Below are 26,716 nucleotides of genomic sequence, written 5' to 3'. Positions count from 1 at the left end.
CATTGATGTAAACAGGAACCACTGAAAATAATGTTATTTCTATTGTCATGTGATTCTCCGCAACTCAAGTCACATCTAAAAAATCACACTAGTGTTAAGTGAGCCTAAAAATTGCACGAAATATGGTTGCAAATCTAATTTAATGTCCAAAAATTTTTGGTGTAATTTAAATAGATAAGCAAAAATCCATTTCCATGTCACGAGCATTCAACCAAACTGCACAATTTTTTTCTGTATTTTCTCTACTGCTGTGACCTCCTATGAAGGTCACTGCCATCTGGTGGCCAAGATGCAGTATAGTCTCTGATTGAAGTATTTCAGGAAAATATGTCACATTTTGGCCGTTAGACAGAGCTGACAATCATAGGAATCCAAAAACCAAATGACTTCTAGTGAAAACTAATGGGACATTTGTCCACTGAAATCCGCCGCCCCATAGAGGACAATGGGTGGCCAGATCAGGTCCGCCTGAAACATGGACAGGCGGACCAGATCGGCCTGCTGGTGTAAAAGGGGCCCAACGTGAGTTTAAATGTAATTATGTCGAAATGCATCATTATCCATTTTTTTTAACACAATGCAAATACATTGATGTGCAGGGTTTGTGTTTACAGAAGGAGCCAAAATACATTTTACCATTCCAGAATAGCAGCACACTGTTATGCTTTGCAAGCATGTCGTCACATGTTCCATTTTTTAAAAGTGCACACCAATGTAAAGCACTGAAAAACAATACATTTCAGCTTGGTATTGTACCCGGACTAGCAGCCCTATGCACATGTTGTGAATTGGCCCTGAAAATAGAGTAGGGGGCAATAAGGTGGCTAAAAACATGTTACATAGTTACATAGTTAGTGAGGTTGAAAAAAGACATCAGTCCATGCAGTTCAACCTATGATGTGTGTGTGTGTGTTTGCTGTTAACCGTACATTGTATACCCCTGTATGTTGCGGTCTTTAAGGTGCCCATCTAATAGTTTTTTGAAACCATCAATGCTCCCTGCTGATATCACTGTTTGCAGAAGAGAATTCCACATCTTTACTGCTCTCACAGTGAAGAACCCCCTGCGTACTTTAACGTTAAACCGCCTTTCCTCTAGTTTTAGTGAGTGGCCACGTGTCTTATTGTATTTTCTTTCTCTGAATAGTTTTTTCCATATGCTAAGGTTGCCAGTACAATATTTGTACATTGATATCATATCCCCCCTCAAGCGTCTCTTCTCCAGAGAGAATAAGTTCAGTGCTAGTAGTCTTTCCTCATAGCTGATGTCCTCCATTCCCCTAATTATTTTTGTTGCCCTTCTCTGGACTTTCTCCAGTTCCAGCACATCCTTCCTGAGGACCGGTGCCCAGAACTGGACAGCATACTCCAGATGTGGCTGGACCAGAGTCTTGTAGAGTGGGAGAATAATCTCTTTATTTCTGGAGTGAATCACCTTTTTTATACATCCCGGTATTCTGTTGGCTTTGCTTTCAGCGGCTTGGCATTGCATGCCACTGCCAAGCCTGTTGTCTACCAGTACCCCCAGGTCCTTTTCCATCCTAGACTCACCCAGAGGTCCCCCCCAATGAGTAGCTTGCTTTCTGGTTTCTGGCACCCAGGTGCATTACTTTACATTTTTCAACATTAAACCTCATCTGCCATGTAGTTGCCCACCCCATAATTTTGTTCAGGTCCGCTTGTAAGGTTTCCACATCCTGCCCAGAAGATATTGGCCTGCTTAGTTTAGTATCATCCGCAAATACTGAGATTTTACTCGATATCCCCTCCTCTAGATCATTTATGAGTAAATTAAACAGGATTGGCCCCATGACAGAACCCTGGGGCACCCCGCTTTCCACACCCGCCCAATCTGAGTACTCCCCATTAATCACCACCCTTTGCAACCTCCCCTGGAGCCAGTTCTCTATCCAGGTACTCACCTTATGGTCCATACCTACCTTCCTTAGTTTGAACAGTAAGCGTTTGTGGGGAACGGTGTCAAAGGCCTTTGCGAAGTCCAGGTACACCACATCCACAGGCTTACCTTTATCTACGTGGCAGCTCACTTCATCATAGAAGGTTAATAGATTGGTTTGGCAAGAACAATTTTTCATGAATCCATGCTAATTACTACTAATAATACCATTACTAAAGTCTTGCATGTGGTCCCTTAACATCCCCTTCAAAATCTTGCAGACTACTGATGTTAAGCTGACCGGCCTATAGTTACCCGGCCTATAGTTACATGCTTTGAGGAAAGTTTTCATAAAAAGTTATAATTTGAATAAAGACTAAGGCCTTGTGCACACTGGGCATTAGAAAATGCCAGCACAAGAACCCACTTACATGCTGATCAAAAGATAACGCAGGATGAAAGAGTAATGCGCTCAGAACTGAGCTGGTTTTCCTTTCACAGGCAGGTTGACGTGGGCTCAGGGGAAGTGGGTTAAATTATGCTGGCTATCAGACTGAGTACATCTAGTGACAGAAAAAAATAATACAAGGGAAAATCTGTGGAGTGAAAAACAAATCCCAATCATAATAATCAATAATATATTGGTTGGTTTGCAGAAACGTTATAGCGTCTACAAACTATGGGATATGATGTGTTGCTATGGATTTAGGTGATTTTTTAGTATATGTATATGTTAGTTAGTATAGCATACTTCGATTTTTGAGGCCATGTGTTTTAAAAATCTAGGGCCCCCCCTATTGATATGCAAATGGTTTTAGAGGAAGAGCTTTACAGTATATGAGGTAGAGCAGCATAGGGGGAGGGGATTAGGTTTTGAAATAAGCATGTGGTGAGACAAAGGAGTTATGTTTTGGAAGACAAAGAGGCAAGACATTGCTGCTTCAAGCTGGAGGACTTTGGAGAAGTTTTGAGTTGAACTTTGACCAAGGACATTACATCTTAATTCCATCTCTAATTTGAAGAACTGTTAAGTTTACTTATTGAATACATATTGTACATTCTTATTTTGCTAGAAAGGATAATTGGCTTGTGCATGTCGTTGGCATATTTTGTAAGTTGTTCAGTTGTATGTGGGGCTTTTCTGTTTAGTAAAAGCATTGATACACTACAAGTCTAAGCTTCCTTGGTTTTACTGCAAGAACATTTAAAAAGACGCAAGTAAAACATTTGGGGGCTCGTCCGGGATTGCGCTAAAGCTTTACTAAAGTAGACATATTTTTCTGTGGTGGGTTTTGTTCCTTGTGCTGAGGAAAAATGTTGCGTACACTGTTTTGGAAGAGTAAGGCTGCAACAAAGGTCTCTAATGTCAAGGAGGAGAAGGTGTGCACCCTTCCTACCTAGGTCAGAGATAGTCAGTGGATGTCTGTTGCAAAGGAGTTGGCTAAGTATGTTTCTCATTTGAATGGGTTTTTCTGTTTAGTAAAGGCATTGATACACTACAGAAGTCTAAGCTTCCTTAGTTTAACCGCAAGAACCTTTAAAAATACGCAAATAAAACATGTTTATGAACTTTAATTAATTTTTTAAGAGTAATGGCAGCGACTTATTGCGGGACTGCGATATTGCAGCCAGCAAATCGGACACTAACTGAAACTTTTGATACATTTTTGGGAACCAGTGACACTAATACAGTGATCAGTGCTAAAAAATATGCACTGTCACTGAACTAATCATACTGGCTGGGAAGGTGTTAACATAAGGGGCGATCAAAAGGTTAACTGTGTGCCTAAGCCTGTGTTTTTGTACAGTATGGGAGGTGCTTTTTCTAAGGGAAGACCTGGATCCTTGTCCCTGCTTTGCAGGAACACAGGACCAAAGCCTTGCCTACTGACAGAACTGCAATCTGTCTTGTTTACATGTACCAAATGATCGGCGGGTGCATCGAGTTCACAGTACCCGCTGATCGCCTCCCACTGCGTATAATCACAGCGGGAGCGAGCGGGTATTCACGCCTGCTACTTGGAAGCGCAGGATCATGTATATATATATATATATATATATATATATAATATATATATATACACACACACACACATGATCCTGCGCACATCAGCCACCCTGTAGCAGTATATCTGCTATAGGGTAGTTGGCAAGTGGTTAACGTACAGCATAGTTTAATTCCAGGTTGAAAGTCAGTGTCCAACATTGTGGAATGTTATAATTTAATTTGCGAATTAGTGTGTAAAATACCATGCACGGCCCACCTATTTAGTGGGACCTTCCTCCCACATTTTAAAACGCCAAAAAAAAAAAAACAAATAGGAGTAGTCCATATCCTTCTCCGAGATCTGGGCTAATTAGAATTACCCAGGATCCTGCCTGAAGGATGGTGATGTTGCCCCTGCAGTGAAACACCATGATTCTAATTAGGCAAAAACGATCAAAGAGCTAGAAATTCAAGAACAGTATTACTTTCCTTTTTGATCAGCTTTAGAGAAACAAGATGTGCAATCCTAATGTTCTACTTTAGGACTCTGATTTGGGTGAGCAGCTCAAACATATTGGGGTTAGTTTCCTCAGAAGGAGCAGAGGCTTCACTTTTAAAAGTGATTATTCATTTTGCTAAAGTAAATTTTCATTAAAGCAGAGCCCCATCCAAAAGGGGAAGCTCTGCTTGTTTGCACCCTATCCCCTTCACTGCTACATTTAGCACTTTTCAAGGGGAGGGGGAGTGGGTACCTGAAATTGACGGGTACCTGCTCCCACTTCTGGCCCAGATTACTGCGGTGTAACTCCCCCCCTTCCCCCGCAGTCTTTTGGGACACGCCACAGGTCCCGGAAGCCTACAGGACCATTCACAAGGTGCAGCACGGCTCGAACATGCGCAGTAGGCAAGCGTCTGTTGAGCTGAAAGCCTTCACTTCCTATTATCCTTAGTTCAGGTGCCGACACCTGCACCCGAAGCCAATTGAAGAATCGGCTTGGGTGAGGACATCCCCAGATCCAAGGGCAGGTAAGTGTTTGCTGACTTTTCCTTTTTTTTTTTTAAGCCTGGAGCTCTGCTTTAATTTAGTGAATAAAGGCTTCATGTACACTGTCAGCTCCTAAACTTGAGATTAGGATATTTTGGCATTATTATTATGGAAAAAAAAGCATACATGTCCATGTACACATAGGCTTTTAGCAGAGGTTAGGAGCTTCTGCATTTAGGTGAGGTTAAACCTCCCTCTCCTGAACGCACAAGAAATACATTCAGGATAGGAACATTTTAAATCGCAGGCCATGGGAAAATGCAAACCGTGGCAAAAATAGCGATAAAACGCAGTTTGCGTTTTTCCGTGGCTGCGGTCAGGACAGGCTAGTGTACATGTAGCCTTAATCTCTGTTCACTCTGAAATCATGTGCAAGGGTATTAAAATGAATATAGTTTTTCTTGCACATAATTGCAAAAATAAAGTCAACACAACTAAAACTAAATCACTCAGTTTATGTAAATTTAAGTCCAAAATACATTGACTCCAGTGTATTGTTCTAGCTATGATATTTAAATATGAAAGCCTTATTTTAATGAAAAAAAAAAAAAATAATAAAATCAACTACAGAATGTGAGTGCATTACAAGTCTAGTCAATGTGCTTTTTGGTATACAAAAAAAAAAAAAAAATCTTTACTTGTAAATTCTTTAAATCTAGAAACACCTATTGCCGATCCTCACAGATTATATTTAATTCACTGGTTTCAAGCATGGTTCATTGCCATCTATAATGAAATGCTCAATTCTACAAAACTGCTAGCAGTGTCTCAAACATATATAAATAAATGACCTTTAGAAAAAAGACAGCACTGCACATATACAGTAGAAATGGAATAGCTTTTTAGTGCAGAAATGGTTAGATACCCATTATATATATAAAAAAAATAATATCATAGATATAAAATATAACTATAATCATCATAATAAAATAAAATGTGAGCAAGCTGTTCATTATCAATTCATACCTTGCATTGGCTTTTTCTCCTGCAAGGTTGCCCTTTTTTTTCCAAGAAGAAAAAAAAGCAAAGTCCCCCGGGTAAAAAAATCAATAGTTGTTAATAAAACATCAGGTGTGCTGACATAACTAGGTATGACTATTCCAGAGCACAGGCCTGCTTGAATGCACCGGGTGCCATGACGATTATTCATCCACGGCAGACAGCCAGCCTGGTGAAAATATGATGCTCTACAGCTCAAATAAGAGGGGTAAGTGGGTAAACACAAACATAAAAATAATGCTAATTTGAAGACAGTATTACCAACATAAGGGAAAGAATAAACAGTTTAAATTAAGAGCCAACATTTAAAAATATTTTAAGCTACTGTGAAGGGAAAGGATTCTAAATTCAAGATTGTCTCCTGCCAGCTATCAGCAGGCATACAAATATAGATTAGAATATATTATAGTATATTCAAATGTGTAAATTGCAGTTACCCATGATGAGCTATCAGCTTCTACTTGACAACTCTAAATTCAGAATTACCTCCAGCCAATGATCAGCTTACTGAATTGATAAAAGCATGTATGTAAATAGTATTATTCCACTGAAAATAATCATGTTGTATTGTTCTAATATATTTGAATACTGATTTTGAGCTTTATTGATTGGTTGCTGTGGGTTCAGAAGCTTAAAGTGAACCTGTCCCAAAACTATGCACATTAAACTATTACCATTTTCCGGACAAGCAGTAAAAGCACTTTAAAAACAGACCCTCATTCAACTCTGTAGCTCAATGCATTGTGGAGGAATGAATCTTCAAAGTTTAAAACAAAGGCACTGAAATCACATCTTTCTGCTTTATTTTCCATGCAAGCAGAATCTTGGTGGCCTGCCAACATTCTAACGTAAGCACAAAGGAGGTGCTTTCAAAGCTGTTAAAGTGGTTCTAAAGCCTTAATGGCCTGTGCACACAATCAGAAAAACGTATGAAAAATACCGCTTTCAAAGCAATCATACGATAATCTGATCGTTGGTACACAGCTTTCCAGAGCCGATCATAATAATTCATCTGGAATTATCCAAAGGGACAAGCACAAAAAGTTCTCGCACAATACCAGATCATATGATTTTAGATTTATCCACTTCCATGCCTCGCAATTTTTGGCACTCCGCTGCTACATGTAAAAATCATAATTTTTTTGCTAGAAAATTACTCGGAACCCCCAAACATTATATATGACCCTAGGGAATAAAATGGCGGCCATTGCAACTTTTTATGTCACACAGTATTTGTGCAGAAATTTTTCAAAATGTGTTTTTAAAAAAAAAAAAAAAAAACACTGGCTGATTCCTTCCCCGGCTCACCAATCGTATCGGGCGAGCCGGTAGAAGCACCGGAGGGTGGCAGGGGGTTAATGGGTGTCCCCTCTGGCCGCCTGTAAAAACGATCAATTGCTATGATTGTTCTAATGGTGAAGGGAATCAAGGGCTGAAAAAAATGATATCCCCACCTAAAGCCCAGGACGTCATATGATGTTCAGCGGTAAGGAAGTGGTTAATACAGTTGTCGTCCAAAAATACAATACAAATACATTATAATATACAGATATACTTCATCACTTCCAAATTTTTCTTCTGTTGTACGGAAATTTTGGCAACTTTAGTATGGGTGGCACAGTGGTTAGCACTTTCACCTAGCAGCAAGAGGGTTGCTGGTTCGAATCCCAACCACGACACTACCTGCCTGGAGTTTGCATGTTCTCCCTGTGCCTGTGTGGGTTTCCTCCGGGTACTCCGGTTTCCTCCCACGCTCCAAAGACATGCTGGTAGGTTAATTGGATCCTGTATAAAAAAATTGTCCCTACTATGTGTGCATGAATGTGAGTTAGGGACCTTAGATTGTAAGCTCCTTGAGGGCAGGGACTGATGTGAATGTGTAATGTATATGTAAAGCACTGCGTAAATTGACAGCACTATATAAGAACCTGAAATAAATAAATAAAAATAAATAACCTCTGTTGTTTTTTTTTGATACGAGATTAGCATGCAAAAGAAAAAAAAATAGATTATTAGTTTGATAATCTCAATGTGTATACTAAGCATTAGGCTCCATGCACTTAATAGCGTTTATTGACACAGACCGGGCAGCTCAGCCCCCCCCCCCCCCCCCCAACCTCCTTCACAGAATTTGATTGATAGCAGTAGGAACCTCTGCTAGCAATATGCCCAGTGAGGAGGGAGGCAACGGCACAGGCCGCTGCTCATGGGCACATTGCTGGATCGGGCTCAGGTAACTTTAAGGGGGGACAGACAGGGCAGCTTGGAAGCAAGCCTGCACAAATGCCCCCATGGAAAGAGTTGGGGCCCTCGCTGAAGGAGGAGGACCTCAGAAGAAGAGGATCGGGCTGCTCTGTGCAATACCATTGCATATAGCAAGTTTAACACGTTTATTATTTTGATATTAAAAAAAGAAAAGGCCCTTTTCACACTTGTGCAACTTGTCCTGCGACTTGGGATTGCAAAGTCACATGAAAAGTCAAACTCCATGATTTCCAATGAGTACTTTTCATATCTGTGTGACTTTAAATTGCAACAAGTTCAAAATCGTCCCTGCACTACTTTGGTCCAACTTTGATGCGTTTTGAGGTCCATAGACATAGGCATTACTTCAAGTCAAAATTGCATCAAAATCACGGCAAAAAAATTGCGGTAAAATTGCACGACTTTTAGGTCGCACAAGTGTGAAAGGGGCCTTATGGCGCTTTTCCACTGCATGGAACCGAATGGTTCAACTCGCTTTTGTGCTTTTCCACTGCTGGTACCGCATGGTATGGTGTATGGTGTAGGAACGGTTCGGTACGGTACAGCGGCGCTTTTCCACTGCATGGAACCGAACGGTACGGCTCTCAAAAACAGTACCTACTCGATTGTGGTTCCAAGAGGTACCATAACCGGTACCATATCCCACAATCCTTTGCATGCAGTCACTACTAGCCACTGATTGATCAGAGAATCCCACCCACCCCGTTGTTATCCCACCCACTTAACTTTAGTACTACTTTAGTGGAAAAGCAAACCATACCGTACCGTACCGAACTGTTCCAACACCATGCGGTACCAGCAGTGGAAAAGCAAACAGGGCCAAGCAGGGCCGAGTAGAGCCGAGTAGAGCCGAGTAGAGCCGAGCTGGTACTTGCAGTGGAAAAGTGCCAATAGTGTTACTTTAAAGCAGGGATCTTCAAACTTCGGCCCTTCAGCTGTTGCAGAACTACACATCCCATGAGGCAATGTAAAACTCTGACATTCACAGACATGACTAGGCATGACTAGGCATGATGGGAGTTGTAGTTCCTGAACAACTGGAGGGTCATAGTTTGAAGACCCCTGCTTTAAAGTCTTTAACGTCTCTGTTGTGAACTATGTAGAACTTTGAAGATGAATTACATCACAGTACAGTACATTAGAAAGGTTGGCGATTACTTGTTTTAAAGCTCTTATACTGCTTGTTAAGAATATGTAAATACCTTAACCACTTCCCGCCCATTGTATAGTAAAATTAGGGCGGGCAGGATGTACTCTTGTTCTGAGATGCCGTCATATGATGGCGCCCCAGAACCGGCATGCAGCATAGCGATTGAGGCTACGCCATGTTCCTAGGGCATAGTGCAACCCCAATCTCGGGGAAGAGCCGATGGCGCGCCATTGGGTCTTTACCCATGTGATCGGCTGTGTCCAATTACAATAAACAAGAATGTGCCGTTTATTGGCTCTCCTCCCCTCACACTGACAGAGTGAGTGGCAAGGAGAGCCGATCAGCGGCATCTCTTTTCAGGGGAGACCTGTACAGGTAATCAGGATACTGATCATCAATGCCCTGATTACAGTACAACCCCAGCAGTGCCCATCAGTGATACCAATCAGTGCCCATCAGTGACATCAACCAGTGCCCTGTGACACCAGTCAGTGGCCTGCCCATCAGTGCCACCCATCAGAGCCGATCAGTGCCATCCATCATTGCCCACCAGTGCCACCTATCAGTGTCGCATATCAGTGAGGCATATTAGTGCCACCTTATCAGTGCCCCTCAGCACACATCACTGAAGGAGAAAAATTACCTATTTACAAAATTTACTAAAAGAAACTAAGAAAAACTGTTTTCTTTAAATGTGCGACATTTTTAGCAAACAAATGAAAAACCCAGCAGTGATTAAATACCACCAAAAGAAATCTTTTTTTATGTGAAAAAAATGCTAAACATTTCATTTAGTGTTGCATGACCACGCAACAGTGTTGCATGACCACGCAATTGTCATTCAAAGTGTGAAAGCGCTGAAAGCAGAAAACTGGCCTGGGCAGGATGGGGGATGAAAGTGCCTGGCAGGCAAGTGGTTAAATGATAAGTTCACCTTTTAAAAAAAATAACAAAAGCACATTTTTTGGCTTGTAAAAAAGATATGCATTTATTTATTTATTTTTTTCAAAGGGGCCTTCAGAGCATTGCACCCGCCATCCGCAGAGGATAGTTGTCTGGCCATACATTGTATAGGCAGACAGGTACCCGAGAGCAGGAAGATCAATGGACTACGAGGACGTTCATTGAGAACAACAAGCCATCAGCCGCAATGACTGGTGGTGCTTGTAGGCATTCATTCACATGAAAACAGTTTTCAAATTCTAAACAGCAGGTGCGGGGAAAGGCGTCCCGCCCGCTGTCCCATGGAGGGGGATCAGGAGGGAAAGGCGGCAGACACTGGAACATGTTGCATGTTTCACCTTTATGATGGGTGGAATATGTAATATGTTCCAAAGGTGAACTTAGCCTTTAACCACCTCCCTACCGCCAGATGGTAACTTTTTTTTTTTTTACTTTGTAACCCAGCAATTATTTAGAAGGGGATGGAGGTAATGGTAGTGGGGAAAGCTCAGTTTCTCAGAGATTAGCTTTCATACCAGGCAAACTTTAGGAACCAATCCTAATTTTGTTTACAACAGTGAAATCAGTGAATGATTGGTTACTGACATTTTGTACATTACTCCTGACTGATAAACCAGAACAACCCTATACTTTGATTGGTTTGCGCAAAAGTTATCGCGTCTACAAACTATGGAAAAGATTTATGTCATTTTTTTTTTTTACTAGTAATGGCAGCGATCTGCAATTTTAGGTAGGACTGCGGCATTGCGGCGGACATATTGGACCCCTAACTGACATTTTTGGGGGGGACCAGTGACATTACTACAGTAATCAGTGCTAAAAATATGCATTGTTACTGTAGTAATGACACTGGCAGGGAAGGGGTTAACAACCAGGGGTGAGATCAGAGGGTTAAATGTCAGCCTAGGGGGTGATTTCTGTGAGGGGGATGGGCTTGTGTAATGAACACAGGGACCTGTGTTTCTAAATAGGAGAAACACAGGAGCCCTGTATTGATTACTGATAGAACAACGGTCTGCTGTGTTTACATCAGCAGACCGTCGTTCTCTACCCCCAGGGAGCGATCACAGTAGCCCAGCAGCAATCACGGCCGCTGGCCCCATGCATCAGCTTCCCCTGTGGTGAATGGGGGTGGGTCCGCACCACCAGAATTGTTTTCACAGGTACGGCGATTCGTGGGAACCTGCAGACATGTCTGAAGTTCAGTTTTAATACTTTTATCAAGGCAGTACATCAACTTGGTTTACCTAGATTGACCATAAAGCTTGGTTAGGCAATTTAGGCTTGAGCTGCAGAACATATCAGTTGTATGCAGGAAAAAGTGGCACGCACACCATTTCTTATATACCTATATGAGACAAATAAAAGGGGATTTATAATTGGCTGATACAAGTCATGGACCACAACTGACATTTGCAACAGGTTTCTTTCCCCCTTTGTCAGCCTACACAGTCACCTATGGAGTGCACCTATGCAATACAGCACTGAGGTCTTGGGTCCAAATCCCTGGCTCATCCTTAATATTTTAAACATAACCTCGCTAGAGACCCTGTGTGAGTACAAGAAAATGAAAGAATGTATTTTATAAACTGTGATAAAATTTAAAATAAATAAAGATGCTATGGTAAATGCTAGGTTATGTGCCTGTACTGAAGCATTTTACAACAATGGAAGGATGCTGAAAAATTTAGCGTGTATAGCAGAGAGAAGTGTAGCAGGACTTTTTGCCTTTGGCAAAATTCAGTTTACATCTACAAAATGTAATGCATTTCCTAGTATTCCATTAACATTGTTGCTATTTATTAAATATAAGCTTCCATTTATATTACAAACTGATGTACTACGTACAAGATGCACTTAACTAGAATAGACGGTTTAAAAAATCCTCTTCAAATAAAATTGGTCATGTACAATTTAAATCTGTTAATATAGTGGGGAAAATAATTATTTGATTCCCTGCAGATTCTGAAAGTTTGTCCACTTACAAAGAAATTAAGGGTCTATAATTTTGTATCATAGGTGTATTTTAAATGATAGAGAGAATATCAAATATCCAGAAAAAAACACATGATACAAATGTTATAAATTGAGTTGCAGTTCAGTGAGTAAAAACTGAATTTTTGTAAAATCTTACCTGTAAAAATCCTTTCTCTGAGTCCTCCGACAGTCACCGCCTCCTCCAAGTCATCACTATTGGGTATTGACTTCCGCTCCACAGGAGTAGCTAGGCATAAGACTTAGTCAAAAGAACTAAAAGCATTTGCATAGACACACCCATGGGGGCTGTCCCACTGGTCAATACCCCCCTAAAGTGACACTCCCAACTCAGTTTGGTAGAATAGCAGTAGGTAAACAAGAAAACAACCCCAAAAGAGGGGCGGGGGCGGCGACTGTCGGAGGACTCAGAGAAAGGAATTTTACAGGTAAGATTTTACAAAAATTCAGTTTTCTCTTACGTCCTCCGACAGTCGCCGCCTCCTCTAAGTCATCACTATTGGGATGTCCAAAAGCAGTGTAGACATGAGAGGTGGGAGACGCAACCGTAGAAAAGGCAATGCAGTACCCGCACAGTAAGAGAACCTTCTGGGCAACAGAAAACAAGGCTCAACAGGAGCAACAGCCCAGGAAAGCAAATAACCCAGGGGATAACACCCCAACAGCCAGGGACCCACAAAAAAACACAAGGGTTCTTTATGGCACTGCCGCACTGAGAACTTTGCGGCCAAAGGAGGCATCAGCTGATGTAAGAACATCCACCTTTTAGAATTTGGAAAAGGTGTGCACCGACGACCAAGTCGCAGCCTTGCACACCTGGGCCACCGAGGCACGATGCCAATAGGCCCAGGACGCACTCAAAGATCTGGTAGAGTGCGCCTTAACAGGGAAGGGTGGAACCCGTTCTTTCAAAGCATAAGCCTGTTCAATGGTCTGTCTGATCCATTTGGTAATGGTCGCTGCAGACACAGCCATGCCCTTCCGAGGTCCCTCAGGAAGGACAAAGAGGGAATCCATCTTCCGAATGGACTCAGTAGACGACAGGTAAACCCTGATCGCCCTGACAACATCCAAGGAATGCAAAGCAACCTCCTTAGGATGCTTAGGCTTCGTAAAAAGCGAAGGCAGGACAATGTCCTCATTAAGGTGGAACTCAGAGACCACCTTAGGAAGAAAAGACGAATGAGGTCGCAAGACCACCTTATTCCTTGTGAATTACCAAGTAAGGAGAGCGGCAAGACAACGCCACCAGTTCCGACACTGCGAGCCGAAGTGATCACCACTAAAAAGGCAACCTTCTTAGACAGCAGAGGCAACGATATCTCCCGGGCGTTTTCAAAGGGAGCACGCTGTAACATGGACAGAACCAAGTTCAAGTCCCATGGAGGTAAAGGCTCCCTCCTGGGAGGAGCCAAATGTCGCACACCTTGAATGAAGGTGCAAATTAAGGAATGAGACACCACCAGGCGTTGGAAAAGAATAGCCAGTGCAGACACCTGGCCCTTTATTGTGACCATCGCCAGGCGCTGGTCCACCCCAGACTGGAGGAAAGCCAACACTCTCGACACCGAGTATGAGCGAGGGGAGAACTCCCTGGACTCACGAAGTAAGCTTTCCAGGTACGGTAATAGATTTTACCAGATGAGGTTTTCCTAGCCTTGATCAGAGTAGGAATGACCTCAGGGGAGAGACCCCTGTCTCTCAGGACCTGGGTCTCAACAGCCAGGCAGTTAAAGCCAGCGACTGTAAAGCAGGATGGAAGATCAGTCCCTGAGACAGTAGATCTTCCCGCATTGGCAGCCACCAAGGAGGCGCCACTGCCAGGTGAACAACGTCGGCATATCAGGACCGGCGTGGCCAGTATGGAGCTACCAGAATCACCAGGTGCGGTTCCGAGGCTAACCTGCGAAGGAACCTGGACAACAACTGAATCGGAGGAAAGGCATACATCAGACGATACTGATGCCAAGGGGCCACCAACGCATCCGAGGCGTCTGCCAGAGGATCGCGAGTTCTTACCATGAACCTTTCCACCTTTTGGTTTAGCCGAGAGGCGAACAGATCCACATCCGGGGATCCCCACTTCGGACACAGCATTTGGAAAACCTCCGGGTGCAGGGACCATTCCCCCTGGTCCAGGGTCTGGCGGCTCAGATAGTCGGCCTGCCAATTCTTCACACCCGGAACGTGAACTGCTGAAATCGCCGGGACATGAGTCTCGGCCCAAGACAGAATGTCAGTCACCTCCCGGGCCGCCCGGGCACTCCTGGTGCCCCCTTGGTGGTTGATGTAAGCCACCGCGGTAGCATTGTCCGTCTGTACCCAAACAGGACAGCCCCGAAGTCGATCTGACCACTGGAAGAGACAAAGTTTTATCGCTCTCAATTCCAACACATTGATCGGAAGGGAGGATTCCTCCCCCGACCAAGTGCCCTGGGCAGACAGGTTGCCCAGGACTCCACCCCAGCCCGACAGGCTGGCATCCGTGGTAATCACCGTCCAGAGTAACGGACGGAAAGATTTGCCTTCCGACACTGCCAGGGACTGGAGCCACCACAGAAGATCCATTCTGGTTCAGCGACTCAATGAGACACTCAGATCCAAGGACCGAGGTAGTCTGTCCCACCTGGCCAGGATCTCCGCTTGAAGAGACCGTGTGTGAAACTGAGCAAAGGGTATCGCCTCGAAGGCTGATACCATCAACCCCAGGGACCGCATGCAGGTCCTGAGCGACGAAGACGGATTGTCCCTGAGGGACCTGATCTCGTCCTGCAGGGTCCGGAGCTTGTCCTCCGGCAAGAACACCTTTGCCTGAGCAGAGTCCAGGATCATTCCCAGATAGGGAAGACGAACCGAAGGAGACAAGGTTGACTTCTGTACGTTGATGGTCCATCCGAACTCCTGGAGTGTCTGTACCGTGGTGGACAGATTGCGCAGTAGGTTCTGGCTGACACTCGATCTTAAGAGGAGATCGTCCAAATACCCCAAGACCGCAATGCCCTGTGCCCTTAGCAGACGCCAACACTTTGGTAAAGACCCTTGGAGCCGAAGCGAGACCGAAAGGTAACGCCACAAACTGATAGTGGTCCTCAGCGATTGCGAAACGAAGGTATCTCTGGTGACCCTCGAAAATGGGGATGTGCAGGTACGCATTCTTCAGGTCTATAGAGGCCAGGAATTCCCCTGGGCTCAGGGAGGCCACCACCGAACGGAGAGACTCTGAACTCGCGCACAAAGCGGTTCTGCGATTTTAGGTCCAGAATAGGATGTACCTTGCCCTCCTTTCTGGGCACAGTGAACAGATTGGAATAAAACCCCCGAAACCTGTCCCGATGAGGCACCGGGACAATCACCCCCTGGTCATGCAGGTGCCCCGGGGTCAAATGAAGATTTGAGGGAAAAATCTGTCCGCCGGCCGGGAAAGGAATTCGATCTTGTATCCTGTTCGAATGATTTCCTGAACCCACCTGTCCGGAATTCGGAGCAGCCAAGGTTGGAGGAAACCACGCAAACGTCTCCCCACTCCTGAAACGGGTGAGGGCACCTCTTCAGGCATAGGCGGATTGAGCCGCCGCACCGGCATTGCCGGACTTTTGCTTGCCCGCCCAGGGCTTCTTCTGGCTACCTTGGCCCTTGAAGGGCTTGCCCTTGGTTTGATTCCGAAAGGCACGAAAGGACCCTTGATTGGGTCGAGAGGTGGAACCCCGCTTGCCACGAAAGGACTTGTTCTTGGGGTTCTGGGGCAGCATGGTGCTCTTACCCCCCGTGACACCTTTTACCAAGGTATCCAAGGCCTCGCCAAAAAGGCGAGAACCTGCATAAGGAAAATCAGCAACAGTTTTCTGTGAGGTCTGGTTAGCCGACCAGCTCTTCAGCCAGATCAGTTGACGGTTAAGCACCGCAACACTAGATAGGCGTGCTACCAAAGGGGCCTTATTTAAGGCCGCATCGCACAAATACATGAATCCTTGGTGAATTTGATCCACCATAGCCAGCGTGGCAGGGGGGGGCAGAATCGTACGCGAGGTTGCATCTAAGCACCTTAGTCCAATCAGCCACCGCCTGAGCCACCAGAACGGAGGCAAAAACAGGTTTGAGCAAGGAACCCTCCACTGTGTAGGAATGGCGGGCTAGAGACTCCAACCTTCTGTCCGTGGGACCCCGAAAAATCGGGGTCTCCTCAGTAGGAATCAAGGTAGCCTTGTTTAAGACGGCCACAGTGTGATCCACTTGTGGAGGCACACACCATCGCGATTCCGTGGCCGGCGCAAAGGGATAAAGCAGTTTAAACCGACTAGGAACCATGAATGGACGTTTTAAAGTGCGCCACAATTCATTCACAGTGTAATGAAACTCAGCGGGACAGGGAAAAACCTGTGCCGACTTGCGGGTCCTATGTGTACCAAAAGAGGACACAATGCCCGGAGGACTGGGCTTATCCTCCAAGTGTAGTGTTTCTTTTACAGAAACAATTAACTCATCCATGGTCACGCGTTCTTCAGGCGACCCCGGGGGAGAAACATCAACCCCCTCCACCTCCGCCTCCCCCTCAGACCCCAGAGGGTCCAAGGATGAGCGAGACCCTGAAAAGGGCACGCCCGCCGCAGCAGCCACATCGCCATCTGAATCAGAGGAGATAGATAATCTGGGTCTTTTCCTAGCAGCACGTTTAGCCATCAGTACCTCCATTTTGGACACTAAAGATGCCACTACGGTGGCCAAGTCAGGTATAACAGGGGCCCCAGCAGGACTGGGGTCCCCCACCAGAGCTGGAGGAAATTTGCTGTCCTGAGAATCCATTGCCCAAGTTAGAAAACAACAGTGCAATAAAAGGTACTGGCCCTTTAATACCGCTGCGGAGTGCGCAGCCCACCGCTATATGTACAGTGACTAAAGACCCCCAGAAAGAGAAGAAACTGAGCCAGGAATGACAAAACAGAAAGTTATGGAAGAGACAGTCTGCAGAGCCCCACAGGGTGTTACCACATCGATCGCTGCTTCAGAGGAAAAGGACGTGAGGTCATAAGAGGCTGAACTATAAGCTGCAATAACCCAGGGAAAATGGCTGCCCATAGAACTGAATGGGAGGCTTCGGGAAAATGGCCGCCGAACGTGCTCGGAACGATCGGTCTGCCACATGCAAGATGGCGCCGTATGGCGCCAAAACAACATGTAATGTAGCCCACAGTGAAGCCAGACATGCATGCCCATAGAGAAAATGGCGGACCGCGCAGTTTTTCCCCACTGAGGCCGCCACACACATCGTCTGCACCCCCAGAAAAAAAAACCAAGTGACACAGGGGAAGGGGCCCCCAACAATACACAGCACCGCATGTACAAAAGACCGCCACAGGGAGCCCCACACAGACATGGGGGACACACAGCAACACAGGACTGCCACCCCAGAGGCCCCACACAGAAGTACTTACCTGTACCAGATGGCGTGGGGTGCCTCTATGAACGGAAAGCCGCTGTCCTCATCTGACAGGGAATGCCGTTAGCCAAGGACAGAACACTGCAGCACCGCAGATGTGTCCAGTGAGGTAGCCACCTCACAGGCTGCATCCCTGCTGCGAGCAGGGATGGGTCGTTCATAATGCCAGGACAAACACATGGCTGAACGCTCGATGGCGGGCTGGGAGTTGCTCTGACCCTCTGCCCTGGAGAACCAGGGCAGTCAGTCCGATTCCCAGATCCGCAAGAATCCATCTTCATCCGAAGATCCGACTAAAACTAAAGCTGACAAAATAAACAGCTAGTAAATCAAAGAAAAAACTGACATTTTCAAAGAAAATCAAAGAAAACATATTAGAAAGGCTGAGACTGTAGCCCCAGCACAGGGAAGCCTAACTACTCCTGACGCTAGGCAGAAACAAACTGAGTTGGGAGGGTCACTGCTGGGGGGTATTGACCAGTGGGACAGCCCCCATGGGTGTGTCTATGCAAATGCTTTTGTTCTTTTTACTAAGTCTTATGCCTAGCTACTCCTGCGGAGCGGAAGTCAATACCCAATAGTGATGACTTAGAGGAGGCGGTGACTGTCGGAGGACGTAAGAGATAACTGAATTTTTGTAAAATCTTACCGTAAAATTCCTTTCTCTGAGTCCTCAGACAGTCGCCGCCCACTCACAAGTCTTCACCAATGGGTATTGACCTTTTCTCTGCAGGAGTAGCTAGGCAACAAGAATTGTTAATAACAAAAGCTTTTAGCATAGACACACCCCTAGGGGCTGTCCCCTCAGTCAATACCTCCCTGCACCAGCATTCCCAACTCAGTTTGGTAGCATAGCAGTAAGAGTACACAAAAACCCCAAAAGAGGGACGGGGGGCGGCGACTGTCGGAGGACTCAGAGAAAGGAATTTTACGGTAAGATTTTACAAAAATTCTGTTTTCTCTTACGTCCTCCGACAGTCGCCGCCCACTCACAAGTCTTCACCAATGGGATGTCCCAAAGCAGTGTAGACATGAGGGGTGGGAGACGCAACCGTAAAAAAGGCAACGCAGTACCCACATCAGAGAATGGAACCTTACCATAGTAAGAGAACCAACTGGGCAACAGGAAAACATGCTCAACAGGAGCAACAACCCAGGAAAACAAGTAACCCAGGGGTAAAACACCCCAATAACCAAGGGCCCAAAAAAAACAAGGGTCCCTAAGAAACTGCCGCACTGAGAACTTTACGGCCAAAGGAGGCATCGGCCGATGCCTGAACATCCACCTTATAAAATTTTGAGAAGGTGTGAATGGATGACCAAGTCGCCGCCTTACACACCTGGGCCACAAAAGCCTGATGACGGTAAGCCCAAGACGTACTCAAAGATCTGGTAGAGTGCGCCTTCACAGGGAAGGGAGGAACCTTCCCCTTCAAGGCATAGGCTTGCTCAATGGTCTGTCTGATCCATTTGGCGATGGTCGCAGCCGACGCCGCCATGCCCTTCCGAGGTCCCTCAGGAAGGACAAAGAGGGAATCCGACTTGCGAAAAAAATTTAGTGGACGACAGGTAAACCCTGATAGCCCAGACAACATCCAAGGAATGCAAGGCAACCTCCTTCGGATGCTTAGGCTTCGCGCAGAGCGAAGGCAAGACAATGTCTTTATTAAGGTGAAACTCCGAGATCCTTTTCGGAAGAAAGGATGAGTTAGGTCGCAAGACCACCTTATCCTTGTGAAGCACCAAGTAGGGAGAGCTGCAGGACAAAGCCGCCAGCTCCGACACCCTGCGAGCCGAAGTGATCGCCACCAAAAAGGCAACCTTTTTGGACAACAGAGACAACGAGATCTCCCTGATCTTTTCAAAGGGAGCCTGTTGTAACACGGACAGAACTAAGTTCAAGTCCCATGGAGGCAAAGGTTCCCTCCTAGGAGGGGCCAAATGTCGCACCCCCTGAACAAAGGTGCTAATCAATGAATTAGACGCCACAGGGCGTTGAAAGAGAACGGTCAGCGCAGAAATCTGACCCTTAATCGTGGCCAGCGCCAAACGCTGGTCCACTCCAGTTTGGAGGAAAGCCAACACTCTCGACACAGAGTATGAGTGAGGGGAATACCCCCTGGACTCACACCAGGCAAAGTATGCTTTCCAAGTACGGTAGTAAATTTTTCCTGAAGAGGCTTTTCTAGCCTTGATCAAAGTGGGAATGACCTCAGGGGAGAGACCCCTATCCTTCAGGACCTGGCTTTCAACAGCCAGGCCGTTAAAGCCAGCGACTAAAGCAGGATGGAATATCGGCCCTTGAGACAGAAGGTCTTCCCGAAGCGGCAGGCGCCACGGAGCGTCGACTGCCAGATTTATGAGGTCTGCGTACCAAGACCGGCGAGGCCAGTCCGGTGCCACCAGAATCACCGCATGCTGTTCCGAGGCTAATCTGCGAAGCAGCCTGGACAGTAGTTGAATCGGGGGAAAGGCATACATCAGACGATACTGATGCCAGGGCGCCACTAACGCGTCCGAGGCGTCCGCCCGAGGATCGCACGTTCTTGCCACGAACCTTTCCACCTTGTTGTTTAGACGAGACGCGAACAGGTCCACATCTGGGGAACCTCACTTCGCGCACAACATCTGGAAGACATCCGGGTGAAGGGACCATTCCCCCTGGTCCAGGGTCTGGTGACTAAGATAGTCCGCCTGCCAGTTCTCCACCCCCGGTATGGGAACTGCCGTTATCGCCGGGACGTGCGTCTCGGCCCAAGACAGAATGTTGGCCACTTCCCGAGCCGCCCGGGCACTCCTGGTGCCCCCTTGATGGTTGATATAGGCCACCGCGGTGGCACTGTCCGTCTGAACCCGAACTGGACGGCCCCGAAGCTGGTCCGTCCATCGCAGAAGGCAAAGCTTTATCGCCCTCAATTCCAGAATGTTGATCGGAAGGGAGGACTCCTGCTCCGACCAAGTTCCCTGGGCGGACAAAACGCCCAGAACACCACCCCAGCCCGACAGGCTGGCATCCGTGGTGATCACCGTCCACAATAATGGATGAAAAGACTTGCCCCCCGACACTGCCGGGGACTGGAGCCACCACAGAAGATCTCTTCTGGTGCTGTGGCTCAACGAGATCCGCAGATCCAGGGATTGCTGCCGCCCGTCCCACTCGGCAAGAATCTCCGCTTGGAGACCCCGCGTGTGAAACTGGGCAAAGGGGATCGCCTCGAAAGCCGAGACCATTAAACCTAGACATCTCATGCATGTCCGGAGAGACGAGTGCCGGTTGTCCCTGAGGGACCTGACCTCGTCCTGAAGTGTCCGAAGCTTGTCTTCCGGTAAGAAGACCTTCGCTGGGGCAGAGTCCAGAATCATTCCCAGGTAGGGAAGGCGAACCGAAGGACACAGAGTCGACTTCGGAATGTTTATGGTCCAACCGAACTCCTGCAGTGTCCGCATTGTGGTGGACAGGTCGGTCACCAGGCTCTGACTGGCATTTGACCTTATCAGGATATCGTCCAAATACCCCAAGACAGCAATGCCCTGTGTTCGTAACAGGGCCAGAACCGGCGCCAGCACCTTGGTAAAAACCCGCGGAGCAGAAGCGAGACCGAAAGGTAACGCCACGAATTGGTAGTGATCCTCCGCAATGGCGAATCGAAGGTACCTCTGGTGACCCTCGAAAATGGGGATGTGTAGGTACGCATCCTTCAGATCGATGGAAGCCATGAATTCCCCCGGACTCAGGGCAGCCACCACTGAGCGCAGGGATTCCATGCGGAACTTGCGAACCCGCACAAAGAGGTTCAGAGCTTTCAAGTCAAGAATCGGAACGCACCTTGCCCTCCTTTCTGGGCACCGTGAACAGATTGGAGTAAAACCCCCGAAATCTGTCCCGATGAGGCACCGGAACAACCACCCCTTGGCCCCGCACCGCCAGGTGCAGATCCTGCAAGCGCTCCAAAGACAGCTGAAGATTTGAGGGAAAAAATCTGCCCGCCGGTCGAGAGAGAAATTCGATCTTGTAACCAGATCGAACGATTTCCTGAACCCATCTGTCCCGAATGTGGGTCAGCCAAGGTTGTAGGAAACCGCGCAGAAGTCCCCCCACCCCAGAAACGGGTGAGCGCGCCCCTTCAGGCGGAATTGGCATGGGAAGTCAAACCGGACTGGTCCGACTTCTGCTTACCTGCCCACGGCTTCTTCTGGGAGCCTTGGCCTTTGAAGGGCTTGCCCTTGGATTGCGACCGAAAGGCATGAAAGGACCCCTGAGAGGGCCTAAACGAGGAATTCCGTTTACCACGGAAGGACTTATGCTTGTGAGACTGGGGTAAGAGAGTACTCTTGCCCCCCGTAACTCCTTTAATCAGAGCTTCCAAAGCCTCGCCAAAAAGGCGAGATCCTGCGTAGGGAAAATCCGCCAGTGTCTTGCGAGAAGATTGGTCGACCAACCAACTTTTCAGCCATATCAGACGACGGTTCAGTATCGCCACGCTGGACAGGCGCGCAGCCAAGGGAGCTAAATTCAAGTCCGCATCACACACGTACATGACACCTTGATGGATCTGATCCACCATAGCCAACGTGGCAGGCGGAGCCGAATCAGCCACCAGGGTGCGCCTGAGTACCTTTGTCCAATCTGCAACAGCCTGGGCCGCCATAATGGAAGCAAAAATAGACTTCAGCATAGATCCAGCAACCATATAGGCATGACGGGCAAGAGACTCCAGCCTCCTGTCCGTAGGGTTCCGGAAAACCGGGGTATCCTCAGAAGGAACCGCAGTAGCCTTGTTCAAAATGGCCACCGCGTGACCCACCTGAGGCGCCACACACCAACGATCGTCGGTGGAGGGCGCAAACGGATAAAGCAGTTTAAACTTACTTGGCACAGTAAAGGGCTTCTTTAAATTGCGCCACTGTTCATTAACAGTATGATGAAATTCCGCAGGGCAGGGAAAAACCTGCGCTGATATGCGGGTTCTTTGCGTTCCAAAAGAGGACACCCTAGCAGGAGGATTGGGCTCATCCTCTAGGTGCAGTGTCTCCTTGATAGAGGTAATCAGCTCATCCATGAGTGCAAGCTCTTCAGGCGAGCCAGGGGGAGAAACATCAACCCCCTCCACCTCCCCCTCGGACCCCATAAGGTCCAGAAATGAGCGAGACCCAGAGAAGGGCACGCCAGCCACAGCAGCCACATCGCCCTCTGAATCAGAGGAAATGGACAACCTTGCCCTTTTTGCGGATTGATAAGCCATCAGCATCTGCACCTGAGAAACTAAGGACGCCACTACCGCGGCCAGATCAGCCCCCTCGGGTGGTGCAGCAGCCCCCTGGTCCCCCACCAGGGCGGGGGGGAACTTGCTATCCTGAGAATCCATGCCCCAGCAATGAAAGGAAAAAAGAGTACTGGCCCTTTAACACCACGGCGAGCGCAGCCCACCGTACACTACTGTATGCACCGATCCTGCAGGGATAGAGGACACTGAGCAAGGAATGACAAGACAAAGAAGGTAAAAACCTGGAGAGAGCACAAACAGGCTGCGGCCACCGATCGCTGTCCCAGAGAAAGAGGAAGTGATGCAATAGCTGGCTGACTGAAATAGCCTATGAAGGCTCCGCAAACATGGCCGCTCGGCTGAGGGATGAGGCTACAGGAAAATGGCGCCGACATGTGCCCGAACTATCGCGGCCCGCCAAAATGGCAGCGAATGGCGCCAAAACACAGCGCTGTACAGGGACAGGGCCGGCCACAGCATATATGCAAAAAAATGGCGGATCGCAGCAGCGGCCGCCGCACAACACATGCCTGTACCTATATCTGCACCCAGAGCAGAACTCGCAGCAGAGCAGGATGGCCCCCCCTCGCAGCCCACAGGCAATTCATCCATACAGGGATCTGACAGGGAGCCCGCATTTTCACAGACATGGGGGTTCTACACAGCCACAGACTGACACCCACACAGAAGGTCCCCCCACAGAAGGTGCTTACCGTACCGGATGGTGTGGGGAGCCGTCTCCAGCGACAAACCGCTATCAAGGCAGACAGGGAGTGCCGCAGCCAGGACGCCTGTGGATCGCAGCCATAGACCGCAGCATGGCGTCCAGTGAGGTAGCCACCTCACAGGCAGCATCCCTGCAGCGAACAGGGATGGGTCGTTCAATGTGCCAGGGCAAACCTAAGCTGAACGCTCGATGGCAGGCTGGGGATCCATCTGGCACTCAGCCCTGAGATCCAGGGCGGCCAGTCCGAGACCCAGCTCCGCATTGAACATCTTCATCCGAAGAACCCTAAACTAAAGCTGACAAAAAATAACAGCTAGTTAAAGGAAAGAAAAATACTTGAAATAAAATCAAAAAAGGGTAGAAGGCTGAGACTGAAGCCCCAGCACAGGAAAGCCTGCTACTCCTAAGCTAGGCAAGATCAAACTGAGTTGGGAATGCTGGTGCAGGGAGGTATTGACTGAGGGGACAGCCCCTAGGGGTGTGTCTATGCTAAAAGCTTTTGTTATTAACAATTCTTGTTGCCTAGCTACTCCTGCGGAGCAAAGGTCAATACCCATTGGTGACGACTTGTGAGTGGGCGGCGACTGTCGGAGGACATAAGAGAAATAAGGATTTGATCCCCAAGCAAAACATGACTTAGTACTTGGTGGAGAAACCCTTGTTGGAAACCACAACGGTAAGATGTTTTTTGTAGTTGGTTACCAGGCTTGCACACATCTCAGGAGGGATTTTGGTCCACACTTCTTTACGGATCTTTTCTAAATCCTTAAGGTTTCTTGGCTGTCGCTTGTCAACTCGAAGTTTTAGCTCCCTCTATACATTTTCTATAGGATTAAGGTCTGGAGACTGGCTAGGCCACTCCATAATGTGCTTCTTCTTGAGCCACTTCTTTGTTGCCTTGGTGGAATGTTTTGGGTCATTGTCATGCTGGAAGACGCAACCATGACCCATCTTCAGTGTTTTGGCTGAGGGAAGAAGGTTCTCATCCACAATTTTACAATACATGGCCCTGTCCTTTAGCCCCTCAATGTGGCAAAGTCAGCCTTTACCTTTAGCAGGGAAACGGCCCCAAAGCGTAAAATGTTTCCACCTCCGTGCTTGACTGCAAGAATGATGTTCTTAGTGTCCTAGTAATTTTTCTTCCTCCAAGCATGTTTTGTTTGGTGACTGTGGTCCCAACTGCCTTGAGATCATTCACAAGTTCCACCCTTGTAGTTCTAGGTTGATCCCTCACTTTTCTCATGATCATTCTTACCCCATGAGGGAAAACCTTGCATGGAGCTCCAGACCGAGGGTGAATGATGGCTATTTTGTATTTCTTTCATTTGCGAATAATCGTTTCAACAGTTGTCTCCTTCTCGCCAAGCTTCTTGCTGATGGTCTTTTAGCCCATTCCAGCCTTGTGTAGGTCTGCAATCTTGTCCCAGACGTCCTTTGACAGCTCTTTGGTCTTGCCCATGATGGAGAGGTTTGAATGGAAGAAAGATTCTGTGGACAGGTGTCCTTTATACAAATAAGGAGTTGTCGTTAGGAGCACCTTCCTAAATTGGCAGGACTAACCTGTGTACCACATGAGCATATACTGTCTGGGGTAGCCAGAATTATTATTGGTTGTTAGGGGATCAAATACTTTTTTTACTCACTTAACTGCAACTCAATATATAACATTTGTATTGTGTTTTTTTGGGGATTTTTGGCTGATATTCTGTTTTTATTATTTAAAATAGACATGATAAAAAAACATAGACCCATAATTTCTTTGTAAGTGGACAAACTTACAAAATCTGCAGGGGATCAAATAATTATTTTCCCCACTGTACATTCCATGTGCATTAGAAAAAAGTGAGCAAAGTCTTATAGTAGGTTTTCTGCAAAAAGCAGTCACAATCTGAAAAAAAAGCCTGTCCCTGGCTAGCATGCCGCAGAGAAGGACCCTTGTCCCCCTTCTGTAAACAGTTGCCTCTCTCCAGAGCCCTGACACATACCCCTTCTGAGTCAAAGCTAGTACTTTCTAATCACCGCGGAGCATGCAGTTTGCAATTATAGAGCTAGGAGTTTGACTCAGTAGAGAACTTCGACCTCTGCAGACAGGGCCCTGTTTATATAACCACTTAAGCCCCGGAAGATTTTACCCCCATTCCGACCAGGGGGTATTTTGCGATTCGGCACTGCGTGACTTTAACGGAGAATTGCGCGGTCGTGCGACGCTGTACCTAAACTAATTTGGCGTCCTTTTTTTCCCACAAACAGAGCTTTCTTTTGGCGGTATTTGATCACCTGTGCGATTTTTTGATCACGCGCTATAAACAAAAAAAGAGCGTCCATTTTGCAAAAATAGCAATATTTTTCCCTTTTTTTTATATGAAATTCCCCCCAAAAAAAATGTAAAAATCAGACCCTCACAAGCTAGTGACGTAGCCCTACGTCACTTTGCCTGTGAGGGGCTGACCGCCGACGTAGATAGTCGTGCGGCGGTCGGCAAGTGGTTATACACAGAGAGAGGGGTACTTCTTTGCAGCATTCTGCCAAGGGACAGGCTTTTCTACTCATTGTGTGGTTGATTTCTAAAGAAATCCAAAATTTTAACTTTTTTTATTTTGTGTTAAAAAGGATATGTCCATAGTACCAGTTCAGAGAATTCCAGCTGTATGAGGATTTTACAATTCTAAATAGTATTTATTTTATATGTTAGTAATGCTTTTATGTTTGCATGGTTTCTGTGGACAAAATGTAGAACTGGCTTTCAGTTGTTTCTAGTCTACTCCTATTACTCAATTTTGAAGTTAGCAGTTTCAAAGTCTGCAAACATACTTTGTGAAAATTCCCATATACAAGTGCATCTCAAAAATATCATAAAAAAAAGTTAATGTATTCCAGTAATTTAATTCAAAAAGTTAAACTCCTATAAGTCTCTAGATTCATTACACACAGAGTGATATATGTCAAGCATTTCTTTCTTTTCATTTTGATGATTATTTCTTACAGTTAGT

At 46.7% G+C, this 26,716-nt stretch overlaps 1 protein-coding gene across 1 annotated transcript in view; it reads right to left on the bottom strand.

Moving 5' to 3' along the window:
- The window catches only part of VPS41 (VPS41 subunit of HOPS complex), a 493,288-nt gene that overhangs the window by 314,532 nt on the left and 152,040 nt on the right, over nt 1–26,716 (bottom strand). The gene's annotated exons all lie outside the window — the stretch shown is intronic.

This window comes from Pelophylax lessonae (assembly GCF_965119305.1).
Source record: "Pelophylax lessonae genome assembly, chromosome: 5".
Lineage (NCBI taxonomy): Eukaryota > Metazoa > Chordata > Amphibia > Anura > Ranidae > Pelophylax > Pelophylax lessonae.
This window is presented reverse-complemented; position numbering and strand designations above follow the sequence as displayed.